This window comes from Strix aluco, chromosome 5 (genome assembly GCF_031877795.1).
Source record: "Strix aluco isolate bStrAlu1 chromosome 5, bStrAlu1.hap1, whole genome shotgun sequence".
Classification (NCBI taxonomy): domain Eukaryota; kingdom Metazoa; phylum Chordata; class Aves; order Strigiformes; family Strigidae; genus Strix; species Strix aluco.
In genome coordinates this window covers 58,576,069-58,592,770 of record NC_133935.1, presented here as the reverse complement: position 1 = coordinate 58,592,770, position 16,702 = coordinate 58,576,069, and the positions used below count along the sequence as shown (strand labels likewise).

At 39.6% G+C, this 16,702-nt stretch overlaps 1 protein-coding gene across 6 annotated transcripts in view; it reads right to left on the bottom strand.

Annotated features, from left to right (window-relative positions):
• Positions 1–16,702, bottom strand: part of ZNF277 (zinc finger protein 277) — a 69,846-nt gene that overhangs the window by 47,697 nt on the left and 5,447 nt on the right. The window contains exon 2 of one of the 6 annotated variants that reach the window (XR_012623623.1): positions 15,635–15,771. The exons of the other annotated variants lie outside the window; for them this stretch is intronic. The gene's annotated coding sequence lies outside the window, so the exon portion shown is untranslated. The remainder of the gene's footprint in view (positions 1–15,634; positions 15,772–16,702) is intronic. 6 annotated transcript variants of the gene reach the window in all.

Here is a 16,702-nt window from a genome sequence, read left to right as displayed (position 1 = left end):
CAGACACAAGTTCTCTGCTTATTACTAAAGCAAGTTTTATGATGAGAAACCTACCTTTCTTCTTCTCCTCACTACCTAGTCTACCTGTTGATATGAATGAAGCTACGCTCTTCACCACATTCCTCATACTATCAGGAAGGCTTTAGACTGTATAGCACAAACTGTTTTGTATGTTGATTTCTCCTAATTATGCTATCATTTCCTGATTAACTCCTGAAGGTCTGTATGCATCTGTCTTGCCTTTTTTTTTTTTTTTTCCCATCAGCATCTCAGTGTTCTGTGATAAAGGAAAAGACTATTCTTGATAAAGGTTACTGCCACATGGAAGCTTATGCCCACTGCAACACTTCCTAACTGTACAGATGCTGAGGAGGGGCCAGCCATGCCCCATGTGGAAAGGTCAGTGGCCCACGTTTGTATTATACTGCACCAGTCAGACATAGGTTGCTCAAACGACAGCACACAGAGGTGAGTCACCAGCTTATGTTCTCCAGGTTTGTTGCTGTTTGTTCAACAAGTGGGTGGATTGCACAGTACTGCAGTAGTATTGCAAACAAGCAGACTGACCCAGGGTATATGTGTGTCCCCCCTATTTAAGCAATAGCAGTGTAAATTCATAAGCTCTTCCACTGGTATAAATTAGTGTAATTCATTAAGAAACACTGTGTGAACAACAGATTTCAACAGCTGGCCCCATCAGCCTAACCAAATTCCAGTTCTCCAGAAATAAACCACTGTGTTCATTTTCCAAACAAATAATATCTCAGTCTTTAATAAGGGTTTATCTTGGAAGCAAATGCCAATTTCAATATGTATCTTTGATTTTAGCTACATCAATTTTGGATAGCAAAAGGAGAGTAAAAGCAAACAGAAAAAGCTCCACAATAGTTCCTGGACTCTGAGGATAAGAACTGAAAAGAAAACATCATGGGTCTCCTTGGCTCTGGTGATATGAATTTAACTTGTACAGCAGGAGAATAAACTCTGTGTCCCTGGATTCCTGCAGCAACATGAACACCTCTGTAGAAAAATGAAATTTCACAGAATCACAGAATGGTTGAGGCTGACAGGAACCTCTGGAGGTCATCTGGTCCAACCCCCTGCTCAAGCAGGGCCACCTAGAGCTGGTTGCCCAGGTCCATGTTGGCTTTTGAGTATCTCCAAGGATGGAGACTCCACCACCTCCCTGGGCAACCTGTGCCAGTGCTCAGACACCCTCACAGTGAAAAACCCATTTCCTGATGTTCAAAGGGAACCTCCTGGGTTTCAGTTTCTGAAAATACCTAAAGAATTAAGAAAAAGACCTTCTCCTAAGTCTACTATTTTGTCATGCAGGAATTTTAAAATGTGTACGGTTAAAGGAAGTTTAATTAACAATATTGATCAGGTAGAAGAATCAATGTGTGACAACCTTCACCCTACAAAATTCACATATATGCATTATACACTGGCAAACACACCAAATCTGATAATCTGGTACTGTGTCCACATGGAAAATTTGAAAAATAATTTAAAAAAACATAGCCATTTAGCATTTTTTCCTAGGAAAATAAACTAATGGAGCAGTGCTGCACCCCACTCTCCACCAAGACTTTGAAACAAAGAAGGGGTGGAGCTTCAGAGATGGACCTGGGAAGCTCCTAAAGTTCTGTGACAAATTTCTGTTCAGGTAAAGGAAGAGGCACAGAGAGGGGAATGAGACTCTGCCATCCACCACACACATGGTTCAGCAGTGGCTGGCCAGCCGTGTAGTGCTTCAGAGCAGCCCCAGCGTGTGCCCATGGCTGTCTGACAAGGGTACTCCCGGGAACTGAGGGTAAGCTGGAGCCTATGGGGAGCCACAGGTGGGAGAGGGTACAAAACCATAGGAATATGGCTTCATCGGTTCCATGCTGCTCCTGGAACAACATATCTGCCCTGTAAAACTGTTCAGGCTCGTACTTAGGACATCTGAAAAATAAAACTTGCTGGAAAGGCAGTGACTTGGCTGAAGACTGATGGTCGGGTTACACTGAATTCAGTTTATCCCATAAAACTAAGCAGCATGGAGAGATGGCAGCACACAGATCATGGCATTACCTGGAGCAGTACAACTGCTGTTGACAATCTAACATTTCTCCTCTCGTAATTTTACCTGCTCTTCAGCCCATTCCCATCCCCCAGACACTTCTTTATTAAACTGGCATTGTATAAATGGTCCCATTTTTTTCTACTTTAAGAATAGCAGCTGTGACACTGAGTGCTAAAGCAATCCTCATGAAAGGGTCAGCTCTCCCAAGAAAAACTGATGTTACCTGCAAAAGTCTAGGTTTATGCATTCTTACAGTCAGTGTTAGTTTGTAGCCTGAAGAATCACTAAAACATGTTTACTGAGAAAAGTAGAGCAACTTAATTTCCTTTGCAATTGCTGACTCTCACTGATGCCAAGAGAACTAAGAAGATACTCTGTCAGCCAGTTCAGCTCTGCCCAGCTACACTGCTTTTTGTTCATTTTTGGTTTAGGTCTCTTGCAATGACCTATTTAAACATTTAAAAGTCCAAATAAACAAGTGTCTATCTGCCTCAACAACAAACCAACTTTCAAAAGATAGGTGTGTATGGCAGGAACTGCTACTCAACATAGACAAGGACCTGATACAGTTATTTAGGATGAGTACTTGGGAATAGCAATTGTTTGGGCTGGAAGAACAGAGCTGTTAATCTTTAACTGTAGTAGCAAGTTACTGAAAGGAATAAACTAGGCTGAATATTTTTTTGCTGCCCAAAGAGAGTAGATAATACTAAAAGAGATAACTTAAATATAGAATACTGGACCAGTGTGGCAACTGCAGAAGGTTATGCAATTTATTTCAAAGGCACTTAAAGGAGGAGGTGAGGGAAAAAAGAATCCATGAAAATATCTCTGTACTCATCTGCTGCAAAAAACACTGAACAAGAGCATAAATGCACAGAGCTGAACAAAGATGCACAGCCTTTAGCATGGCACTTAATGGACTAACACATAACACAAATATCAAAATAGTACAAATAAAGCTAAGCATATTATTGAAATCTCTGCAGAAGCAGCTAATTTTGATTCTATATTTGGAGCAGAGTGGCCACAGGTACTGAAGAAAAGCTGTTAACTAAAGCACAGCTAAGGGCTAACAGGGAAACAAAACCACTCAGACTGAGTTCTTGGACTCCACCATGACTCCTACATGCACAGACACTTGAAAATGAAGGGAAAGTATCGAGCTTTTCTCTTAAAATCTACTGACACAAGAAAGACTTCACACAGTCAGATGAAACATCCCTCTAGTGCAAGTACCCTGGCTGACAATAGCAAGAAGCAATAACCTAGGGAAGTGTATAAAAATAGGGCAATCAAACAGTAATCACACAAATAGCATAGCCTTCCATAAATCTGAGGGTGGAAAGTTTAAGTCACAGGCTATATGAGTACCTCAGTTTAAGAGCATTTTACGGCTTTCTTTTTTCTCCATGGATTTGCTTCTGCACTGTTTGAAATTGTTGGTCTTTCAACACCTGCAAAAACCTGCAGCAACATTTCACATTCTCCTAACTCTTTCATTCCCTGTTGCCCTTGTTCAACTCTTTGCTAGTTTTACTCTACCTTTCTTCATGTGCTGGGGCGAAGGGTGGCTTGAAAATGCCCAGGAGTGGAAGAAAATGGATTTCTGAATCAGCACATTTTTTTCTCAATTTCTTCTCTATTTCTTTTTTACTCCTAGCATTTTGCTTGCTTTCGTGATCATTGAATTATTCACTGAATTATTTTCAGTGATTTCAAAGTCTCAGAGAAGTTGTGAATCAGGTGTTAATGTACAAGGCAGTGGACATTTTCTTTGTGTTCACTCCCATGTGTATTACTCTGCATTTGTTACCATTGAATAGGACTTTTTTTTGTCCCGTTCACTCAAATACCATGAGATTCTTCTGCAATGCTTCAGCTGGCCCTCCTGCTTACCACTTGGGGAAAAAAAAAAGTGTATTAACAGCAACATTTATCACCTAACCCCCTTCCTATTTGTGTCTGTGGTGAACAGCACAGGACCTAGCTCCCTATGACAACACAACCCTATAAAATCCATCCGTTAAGTTTCTGTCAAATCATCCTGTCACCACTGAGTTCTCCTCCTCTGCCTAATGGAAAAACAGCATGACTGTTATGCAAACAGATATCCCAAAGGCTTCACAGAAAGCCCACCGAACTCAGGAACTAAGAAAATCCCTCTATCATGCACAGAATTGACAGTTGACACCATGTTGTTTAACCTTTAACAGGATATATAAAATTGTGGTCTTTTACAGCTAATTCAGAGCTAAAAAATGTAGATTAGTAGAAAGAAGAGACTATTTGAAAACAACGACTAAGAAGTATACCCAGTTCTTCAGGGGAAAATAAAATGAATACTTTGAAGACATTTGACAATGAGATGGTATAGAAAAATATTTGCATTACACAAATCCAAACTCAAATTCAAAACTAGAATAAGCGCTATTTTTTGTTATAAGCACCCACAGGTTACGTAGTGCAATGGAATCCTGATCCCTGCATGGGAACTCTACACACCATTGCAATAGTGATAAAAGAAAATGAAAAAAAGGCTACCTGTTACAGAAATTACATGGCTTTATTTTAAGTGTTGTTATAATACAGACTAGTTAATCTTCACAGCTAATGAAGCAACAGGCTCAAAATGGGTTCATTTTCCTTACTGGAACATTTTTAGTTTCAAGTACAAATGTTCTCAACCCACAACTAATGTTAGTTTGCACATTAAGTAAACGTTACACCCAGACAGTTATAATACAGACTATAGCAGTACAGGCAATGTACTCTACCTGCACAATCACACATGCAATTATCACAAAGCAGTATGCCGTGTAATTTTATGGCCAATACAATAGGTGTGAGTATCAGAAAGAAAAGGAAGGAAAGATTTGGCATTTGAAGGTGAGTTGTGAAAGGCAAAGTTCTCAGAGATGGTTTAGCCAGTGTACCAGCTTGCTGCCACCAAGAAGCAAAGGGATGGTTTGTTATCCTTATAGCCTTATTATCTTGTTATTCGTGTTAGCCTTATAAAGTGTGCAAGGTTCCTTCAAAAGCATTACACACAAAGGAAAAGAAAACACTAAGATTTTATCACTGTGCTTCCCAACAAGGACATCCAGCAGTGGCCTCAGTTTGCAAAACCTACTGTTGTCAGCGTAGGCATACGTAGCACACTAAATACAGTAAGAGCTGTTGTGCTCAATTCTTCTCGGTTGCGTATCTGAACTACACGCTCTGACTAGATCTGGGGAAAAGTTGAACACCGCTGCGTAAATTACATTCTCTAACTGAAAAGTGAGGGTGCTGGGGTTCAGATCAATGAAATAACTTCACTGTTGCAACTCCTAACTCACATGGCTTGCTCCTGGGGTGCAACTTGCAGCCATGACTAAAGGCCCAGAGCTCAGGGAAAGGCAGACCCCTCCAGCAGGCAACCAGCAAGCTGAGGGAGGAACTCCCTAAATTAGTCTGCAGGGAATGCTGAGGAGAGGGGAACTTGTATTCTTTTTGAAGCTTTGTCACCAGATAAAAAGGAATGAGTGTCATGAGACCAGAAGGAGAGGAGATAACGTAAGTCCAAAGACAAGTGTTTTTAACTAGCGAAGAAGACATCTATCTCATTTTAAAGAGATTAAGCATTTTATTATCAGATGAAGAATATTCTGAAAATTCAAGACTGCATATAGACTGTGAAATGACATGATGAAAGAGGAATTCATACAAATTGGCTTCAGACACATATTTACAGGTTTCATGTAATTTTTTGGAGTTTATGGCACAACAGGCTTTAGGTGGAAGAGTGTATCATGTAAATATAGACATGCAGAGTATATATTTATAAGCCCACTGTTGGTAATACAAGGATAATGAAACAAAATAAGAACATCTGCTGGAATGTTAAGTGTCTTTCTAATTAAATCCAGTAGTTGAATGAATCAATTCATTACCAACAAGTCTGGTTTATTATCTCATTAATACAGCTGGTTAATATTATGAGGATATTAGCACAAGAACTTGAAATGATCCTAAAACAAAGATGAACGCAACAAAGATATACAGGCAAATAAAGAAATCCAAACAATAAGTAAAAGATTGAGGTTTTTAGACACGTAAAGAACAAAGAGGAGAAAGAATGACAGGAAATCGAAAGACACCTAGCAAACCTGGCACTCTACACTAACAGCATAACAGATGCCGACTGGAAAACAGAAAGGCTGAGCACCCTCCCCCAAGCTCACACTGATTACATGGCAAAACCATTTAGTTATCAAAATGACCAAACCCCCCAGATATGGTACATTAGGGAACCAAGTTATAGGTGATTCTGCACAAAAAAAGTGCTGCATTTAAAACTCTTTGGGAAATGAGTAGTTTTAAAGCTTTGTCTAGTATTCAAGTTTTTTTGAGCTATAATGAAAAAGTATTGAAAAGCACTGGCTTGACACTTGAAATACACACGACAGCTTCCCTGTTTTGCGGCCTTGGCACTGCAGCATCTATTTGTTGGCACAGTGGCATTCCCTAATTTGTGGTCATATTCTTGGAAGAGATTTTATACTGATTACAGGATTTTTCCTTTGTTTTCTAGAGTATAAAAGATGGATGACTAATGACTTGCCAAATAAACATTATTCAAAACCAAAACTCAGGATAATGGAAATAAAACACCCTGTCATCATCCTCACCAATACTACATGCAAATATGTTCCTTAGTGAAAGAAGAATCAATGTACATAACCATTTCCTACCTCTATTTATTAAAGTGCTCAAGTACTTCTATTAAGTTGAACTGAGTCTGAGTTCATGAGGAATTATTTAGCTATTACTTCTGCTTGTTAATACACTATGAATGATATTTAGTTAAAACGTCCATGTGCTCTAGGAGACAACACATCCTGTAGCTTCCTCCAAGATCAGTCAGTCTCAACCCCGCCCTTTTTTTCATTGAATGCAAATGAGCACTTCAAAAGAGTACTTAATCCTACAGCTAAACCTTGTCAGTTTTACAGAAACCATACATATTCTGTAGCATCCACTGTCTGGCAATATGAGAATTTCACTCCAGTCAAATGCCAGCTTTAAGAAAAGCTCCGAGTTAGCAAATCCTAATATCTCAGGACAGAGTTTGTACAGAGCAGGTGTCTGCTGGGAGCTGGAACTAACAGAAATACAACTGTGCTTAATAGCCATATTTAACAGGGCTGCTCTGTCGGGGAGCTTAGGATGTTGCAGTTTCATTAGCATTAACAAGTGTTGCTATGGGTACCAGAGCACAGGCATCAGAATACAAGTGAATAGAAAGACTGGGAAAGTGATTAATAAAAATGTGAAGTGTTGGAATTTTAATAAAACAAAACCAATGTGCTTGCCAATAAGATCATATTTAAATAATAGACTACATTACTGCCCAGTTTACCAGCAGATATATGCCACTGCTTGTCATTTTTCTGCTTGAGCCCAGACAAACCCCTACATCAATAAAAATAAAGACCAGAGCAAACCCACTGTTCTCACATTGAGAGGGACACACATGCACACACACACACACTAAGGAAAGTGACCCTAATAAGTATTCATAACAATATTTAAGTGCTGATGTTAATATGTAATTTATAAATATTTAACATACTACAGACAGGTTCTGTGCAAGCTCAGAGCCACATAATACCTCACTCTTGCATAAATGGCATAAACGTACATTAGCGTAACTAAATGCAGGATTTGATATCTTGGCCACCAAACATGAAAACATGTTCATCTACCTCGGAACGAAATTTTGAATAATTTCATTATGCCCCTCAGAGCTGCCCTGTTGTTAATCAAAATTAGTACCATTCTGTTTACAGAACACCTAAAGGGTGAAATGTTAGTATTGCAGGTGCATCTGTGTCACACTCAAAATACAAAGCCAATTCCTACTCTTAGCCAAACAAAGAAAACATGTCTTACCCTAATTACTAGACGAATGTATGTTTACCTATTTTTTTCCCCACCTTCCCTGTCCATAAGTTGGAATTTAAAAATGCACAGCAACAGTAATTCCCACAAGTGACAACCCATGTGATGACTAAGAGCAGAACTTCTGCGCTGCTGTTTCATTAAACAGTGAAGGCTGTAGCTTGGCCTCTGTTTACAGCAGGTATTTCCTTGATCTTGGCAACATCTTCAGAATATCTCCCAAGTCCTAACACATCCACTCTCGTTCACTTTTGCCAGTCAGTAAATTCTTACCGATTCCTTTGGAGGTGCCTTAGGATTTACTCGTGTTGCTTCCCTCAGCTACGGGTGCTTCTCTGGGCTCACAGGACAGACCTTTCCTATCTCATATGAGCTGCACTGTGACTGGTACACAGGTTTTTATTACTCCCATTGCCAAAACACGTTCTCCTGTTTCAGCACGCTGGTCTTCCATACTTGTGGCTATAGCTTCCTTTCTAACCCTACACTGCCCACTCTTCCAGGGTGCCCTTACCAGGGTCCTCCTCCTCTGAACACCTTCAGCACTCAAATCTCCTCATGGGTGTCACAGGGATCAGGAAACCAAGTTCCATTTAATTACTTCATGCAGTTTTCCATAAAAATTCTCATTTCCTTCTACTCCTCTCTCCGTTCCCTGCCCACTACCCAAAGCCCCTGCAGTACAGCGGTGCCACACATATGAGTTACACCACCAGCCATTAGTCTCCCTGCATGCCTCAGCTCTCTCCTTTAAAGAACATTTGTTTATGTTTACCTTTATCATACGATCTCCCTAATCTTTTTCTTTCCTGAATTTTGGCTTTGGATGCAGTTTTCCTTGCAACCTCTGTGGTTAGTTCTACAAACATTTATTTGTGCAAACATTTTACTTATGCAAACGATCTTATTCAGTTCAGTGGGCTGCTTGACTTGTTATTCACCTCAATGTATTTGCAAGATGAGAACTGTAGATCACAAATACATGGAGGCTGTCTTAACATCTGTAAAGAACTACATCTGTCTACACTTTTTTTTTTTTTTTAATAAAAAAGCAATAAAGCAAATCAAGATGACTCTGAAGTGGTACTCAATACTCAGTAGTCTTCCCTGACATTTTCTCTGTACTTAAATGTTTAATTTTAAAACTCGATATTTATGAATCACTCAGGCTTGTATGAATCTCCAGAATAATAGGACACTTCAACAAAATAGATATTTTTGAGGTAAACAATACCAAGCTTTTCTTGTTTAGTGTGATCACATGACATTGTAGACATGGAGAGCTGAGATCCACGTTATGTACTAAAATCAGGGATTAAGAAGCAATGATTAAACCTTACACTATTATCTGGAAAGACTATAAAGGTAATTATGCAGTGTGAAACTCAGAATGTTTAGTTACAAAGAAGAGGAAGAAAATATCCAACACAAGAATTTGAAATGGAAGGACAAAAGTGATCATTTCGGTTCTTCATTTGTACTTACCACCCAAATCTAATTAATAAAAATAAGTAGCTTTTTTCTGTTTAACTTGCTATTTAATATAGAGGCATATGAAAGGCATTACAATAAAGCATAAACAATGCTGGTTTAAATTTGAGGCACAAAGACTAAATTTCTGCTATTTTCACATGAAAACTAACTACTTCCAAAAAAAGAGTATAATTTTGTGCCCAGCTGATCAAGACTGTCATTTTAAAACTTTTAAAAATGTGTACTGGAAGGTGTCGTAAGTAAAGATGCGTACGCGAATTTAGTACTTGTGTATGTTACTACTGCCACTGTTCTGCTGACTCCTCTTCAAACGTTACCAAGCTGGAAGTAGGCATGTCTTAATTTCCATTTACCGTGATTGTGACCTTAGCTCTTCCACAAAGAAGGGGTCTTAACAGTGTCTTTAATAAGGGCAGTAATACTTCTTTATTGCTACAATTTATCTTTGCGATGTCTTTAACAACTACTGTATTAAACCTAGTATTTTTTATGCCGGCATTGCTACATATAATGTGTTAATTAGTTTACTCTCTACTTCTTGTTGTCATTATTTAGTAGAGATCAATAATCCTTTATTACAAGGATTCTCCTTATCTTTTCTCTTGTCACCTGTCCTTTTCCCCTAAGAGGATTCAATTCCCAAGCATGTTTATCCTCTTGATGTTAAAAGGATTGCCTAGTGGTCTTTTTAAATGATTGCTTTACATTCTGTAGCTAAAGGAAAGGCTGTGTGATTTTCATTAAAAACCTAAAGTCTGCTTTAGGTATTCATATGAGACACCCCCATGTCATCAGGACAGAAATTTTTACCATGCTCCTGACTAAAATATCTGCATCACAGGATTTATAGTTCTTTTCCACTGGTAGACATTCCTTGATAAAGGCAACTACTTGAGAAAAACAACTAAAAATAGTGTGAAATTTTAATTTTAAATGTCACTAATTTTTTTCAGACTCATATAAATTAGAACTAACCTCAAAGTTCATCCTGAGAAGTCCCATTTCTGGGATCCTGACGTATGTGGGTTTCATACCAACAGAACAGGTTGAAATCTCTCTCAGGTATTCTGACTGAGCTACCTGATATTCACAAAGCCTTCAAGGCTGAACTGTTTAACCGAATTTTGTACTTAATGAAGAATCAGTACAAGGAAGAGGCCCTGTGGTGTTAGAAGCTCTGTGGTCTGTTCCTGCTTTCTCAGTGAACGGGAGCTTTTCCAGATGGAGAGTAGCAAAATAAGTTGTTTCTACTTTTAGAATCAAAACTCCATAAATTGGTGTTCAAACTGGAAGAAAGAATGTCTGAAAAGGAAAGTTCGTTATAGCGTGCAGTGATGTGGATCAGCACAGTTCAGCCTAATTGATATCTTAGCTCAGGAAAACAGAGTTTTGACTGTATTTCAAATAATCCACTATTTACACACTTTATAAATAAATTTTAAAAAATTAATTTCAGAGGAAAGTATTTTCAAGTCAGAGCTCAAATACTAATATCTTACAGATCAAAGGGACATCTCACAGCAGGCTGTATCGAATTTCTATGAGCATATTCTGACTTTGTACCAGAATTTGAAATAAATATTTTTAAACTGGATTTATTTCTCTTGTCCTTCACACATTCATTAAACATATGACACTGATCTTGACTTCTTAAATACGATATACACTTACTAACTGATATTGCTAATGTAGCTCATGGACATGGATGATAAAATAATTGAAGTTAATTTCCTCAAGAAACAGAATTAGAATGTTAGAATTAGTGATACAAGTTGTTTATGTTTTTCAGGCAACATTTTGCTAACTGTATAAATACATGCAGACTCCTGAACATTAAATTAGTACAGTAATAACACAGGCTGCATGTTTTCATCCCATATAAGACAAAATCAAATTAAAACCTCAGGCAGGATGTTTTCTGTTACATACCAGCCTTCAGAGAAAAAGCTCTATCTCATTTATTCATGCATTACTGAGTCATAATAAAATTCAGTGCTGGCACGCTGGTCAAAACAAATGCTAGCAAAATGCTCTGGTGGCAGCAGTATCACTTATTACTTCACGCATTTGTTTCATAACCATTCCTGTTTTCATACTGTGAATCTTGTGTGCTCCCGCCGTGGGACTGCCAGGGCTGACCTGGGGCACAAGCTACGACCTTTGGCAGTGGCTCTGAATCGCAGGATGCTGTGCAGTGCTTCCCTGCACTACCCACCAGCCCTGTCCCTCTTCCTGCATCTCAGCACAGCTCTGACTCACACAGGAGTCCTGCAGTCCCTCATCATCCTCCAGCTGCTGGGCACATTGGCCGGGTTTAGAGAGGAGTTGGTGGACATGAACTGGATTTGTCTGGAGTCGAGATACATACAAACTGCATCCTAGCAGAGACATCTGGGGCTAAACCAAGGGGCACTGCTTCAGACAGCTTTGAAACACCTGCACATTGAGGCGGTTTGGTGTGGGAAGACTGACTACATGTAATTCAAAGCAAAAATGCCAAACCATGTAATATAGTTGCAGGAACTGCAGCACCAATTGTCTTTATCTATTGTGCCTTATTATTTGATCATGTGAACAGAGCCACACCACACCATACCAGCTTGCGAGGTCGAAACAGATGGCATATCCAGTTATAAAGCTTCTATACCAGAGGGATAAAGAGAAGGCTTTTAATCTGCTACTACTACACAGGGCAAGAAGCAGAAGTAGCTACTCCTTGGGGACAAAGCCTCTGATGACAAATGGGACGATGACATCTCAATAAGCAAGAATCAAGCAGAAGCAGCTGGGCCATTTCACACTGGGCACTATCTGTCCATCATAAAAATCAGAGAATAAACGAAAGTGGAAAAAACACCATTAGGAAGAGATGGCCCAGTGAAAACATGAGGCAAAAAAACCCAGAAGTTCAAGAAACCCAGTTGAAATATATAGGAACAGACAGTCTGAGAGTTTTGGACCACGAAGCCACTGACAAAACACCTACCACAACTTCCCATTTACAGGTCTACTATAGCAAAATGTTAGGACAGAGTGGCAAACAAGCAGTGAACATAGAACTACCTGCTGGCAAACCAGGCCTTGATATCAATGATCAGATACTAGACTTGTAACCATACCATTCCATATAGTGCCAAAACATTAAAAGTTGACAGTTTCTGCTGTACACTGATGATCTGAAATACTTCATAATCAGAGAATAAGCTCAAGCAAAACACAATGACCTTTTCATTTACTTAACAACTACAATTTGACTGCCATAACATGTAGCATGTTTTGAAAAATCAATAAAGACTCCAGTTGAGCACTCCTGGCTCCATACCATAATCAAAGTATCAAATACGGGTACTATTTCTGTACAAAGTAGTTTGAGCACACCACATTTGTACAGCAAAAAAGTATTATTGCTTATACTACAGGGCATAAATCTACTGCCCTACCAAGCGGGGTGGAGAAGCTCCCTAACATGAAACTATATTGTATAAACAGCCACGCACATCACATTTGTACTCTTATGCAGTATCTGGCATGTTCTTACTGAGGAAAACTGCTTGCACACCCCCATATTGCCTAACCCTACTGTTCAGCAGTTTGGCATCTTACAAAAATTTACGCATTATATCACAAGCTAAGCAGCACAGTTTCAGTCTGGTTACGCGGTTTTAATGGTATTGACCAATACATTATTTAAGTCAACAATTATCAGGTCATTGGACACTAGTTTTTTTCACTCAAGTGACTGTAATTATTACTGATGACTTCAGACAACTCTGTAAAGAAACCACACTTTCACAAATGCATTCCCCTGACTTCAGCGAGACATTGGTCAGGATGGTGTGCCCAACTGTTCACAAGCACAGACTTGCACAAAACTTACCCCATTTTTTCCCTCCCAGTTCTTCAATGCCATGGTCTTTCCTACATTGTGCGGGGCTTTTACTGATGCCATATTTAAAGCTATTTTAAAAGGTTCATGGAAAGACATTCAAATGCTTTCAGGCTCTTCCCCCGGCTTCAGCTTGCTGGAAGTTTGTGGATGAGAATGTGAAGCAGAAGCCTCAGAGAGTCTGGCAGCAATTGTTGTTTTAGGATGCAGATCCTAGATGCAGAGTTCTAGCAGGGGGTGCAAGACAAGACATGGTGGAAGGAAGCACACAGGGCTGGGAAAGCTTATGAAGGCTGTTTGGACAGACAAGAGTTTTGCCAATATTGAAGTTAAAATATTAATACTTGTAATTTCACAATATTTAAGTCCTTTTCTTCCTTTCCTATTGTTCACTCTTATCATAACCATATCCTAGTTTAGACCCCTGTGGTGGTTTAGGCCCTGCCAGGACCCGAGACCACGTTGCCACTGCCCCTCCGCCACCCTCAGACTGGACAGGGCAGGGAGTGAAATACAAACCCCGGAGTTGAGATAAGGAGAGTTTTAATACAACAATGTAACAACAACAAACCAAACAACAACAATAACAATAACAGTAATAACAATGAACAGAACACGAGATATATTGCATGGATACAGCAGTGAGGGGACCGACCAGACACCAACCAACAAAAGCTGTCCCTGCTCTTCCCGTGCTTGGCTCCTGGACCTGCTGGACCTGACATCAGCATGGTATGGAATAACCTGGCTAGAGCTCCCTCCCCACTGCTGGGGAAACTTAACCCTATCCTAGCTGAACCAGGACAACCCTGCACCCCTTCATCAAGAAAGCTGGCTAAAGTCTCAAAGAACTGTATCACCTGTTTATATGACAGGCACACCTTGTGGCAGACATCACTGGTGACAAGGATTGACAGCTTTGGTGCTCTTCCAGAAAACCAGTATTCCCCAGTAAAAAAAAAACAAACAGTGAACAAGGTGTTTCAATATGCATATCAAACTACATTGGCATCTGTGTTACACTTGGAACATTCAAAAAACTTGTAATATCCTCTTAGTCCACACCTCTACATCTAGATAAAGCATGTCTGCATCTATTACTTGTTCAGGTAATGAGAAAGCCTTTTGGGGTAAGAATCAGGGATTTGCTAATACTGAGACAGTTTAAAGGTCTTCATCTGTCTGTGGACTGATGAACCACTACTCCCTGTTACCGCACTGCAGGTAACAGGAGGCCTGAGCAGAGATTTCAAACAACTTAAAGGCTTTAACATGCAAACAAGTTATCATGTTTAAGCTGTGCATTTGCTCACCAGGTAGTCTGAAGCAGCTTACATCCTCAAAGAGCTCCAGTTATCATATAGAGCAGCTGATACTTGGTATTTTGTTCATGTATCAAAGCCTTTACTGGCTACTGAGCAGGCAAGAATTGGCTTAGATTACTGGAATTAAATACAGCTGTATGTCCACTACTAGGCAGTTAAAGTAATGATATCTAACAAAGATAAAGGCCATCCATCTTCGCTTTTAAGCTATGAAAGTTTTCTGAATTCAGAGAAAACCAAATAGCAAGCCTTTGTTGGGTATTTTTGGAGACTATAACATATCCTATGCCTTGTGCTAACGGAGTTACATATTCATGCTGAGGTGTGGGGACACCCCTTTGTCCTCAGATAAAATACTGTGAACCTTTATGACACTTTAATTTGTAAAATTACGTCAGGATCACTGGCAGTTCAGATCTGCATTACCAAGCAATACAATCTATTACTTATTTTATTAATCTATTATTATCCATTTAATGAAATACTTAGTTTCACTTGTATATTCTCCCATCATCAGTTTTTTAAGAAACGTGCTGTGAAGGCTAAAACCACTAAAATCTTACTGCAACAGTTACAAGAAAGGATTTTTCCTTTTTATTTTTCAAACAATGAAGTACATGCAAGGTGATTTTACCAATAATAATTTAGTAATTTCCTGTCCTCCACAGGATCCATTTGCTTATCAGGTAACTGTTTAAAATGACTATGAGATTGCATTTTTAATTAAAAATCACAACAAATGCTCTTAAAACATTTTAAAATAATACTGGTTTAGGAGATTCATTCTGGTAATCATATTAAAATAAATTGTGTTGCACTTACTAGTGAACCTCCTCCAGGTGTAATTGCTAGTTGTTCACAATGATTAAACTGTGTCAAAGCAAGACCCTTTACAGAGCTTAGAATACCTACCGATAGAAGAAATCCCTTCTCCCCTCTCCAAAATCTATGGTATGGTGGAAGTCCCAGGTCTTGAAATCCTCCACTGAACACATAGATTTAATCCAAGAAACAGATCACTGGTGGTACTTTAGATGCTTGGAAGTGTCCTGTGGGGGAACAACTGAGGATGCAACCACTTGTGTGAACACTTGGAACTGACCAGGGTTTCAAGGAAATGAACCTTTAAAACTATCAAACAGAAACGGGCAGATACGGGTGGGCTGGGTGAGCCCATCAGGCTAATGTCCAAGGAACTCTGATGAAGGAACAGACAAGTGGCAGCTGTACGCTTGGGGCAACGGCTGCTCTACCATCTTTCTGGGGTTTTCACCCATGGCAGCGAGCAACCAGCAGCTCCCTGTTCACAACCACACACGCTGTGGATATCTGAAGAGGAAGGAGGTAACTCGCTCACTTGGGGCTGATCTGAATAGGAGGGGTAGTATAAGGATGCGTGGGATGGGAGGGCATCTGGTTCATTACTTTATTTGGTTAAGGACTATTCAGTATAAAAGAAGTATCAAGTAACAAGGGAAGTGGTAGATTACACACAAACAAACATTGATGAGTGGGTGACAACAGAGACAATAAGTTGTCTTTGGTCATTAAGGAACTAATGCCATAAAAAGAACTACTTGGGACACAACCTTGAACAGGTTCAGCCTGAACTTTGTCACTGATAAGAAAGGGGAAACGTGGTTATAGTATGTATTATGGTATACTTGAGGGTGTTTGTGGAACTGCATGAAACTTGCTATGGGATACCACAAGGGGCTTGTGGGATTATGTATATCTTATGGGAAATTTAGAGGAGGGGCCAAAGGCAGAGAAAGGGAATGATGCAGGGGAGCAAATACCAGAAAATGGAGGCAGGGAGTGGGGGGAAATAAAAAGGGCCACTTGCATTTAAACAGGCTGCTGGTGGGTAAGCTTCTCTGATCAAACCCCGCACCTGATCAGCACAGTCTTTCCTTTCTTCTTAGCAAATCCTTTTCTTAACTACTTTTTTGTGTAATTCATGCTCTGGCCTACATGTGA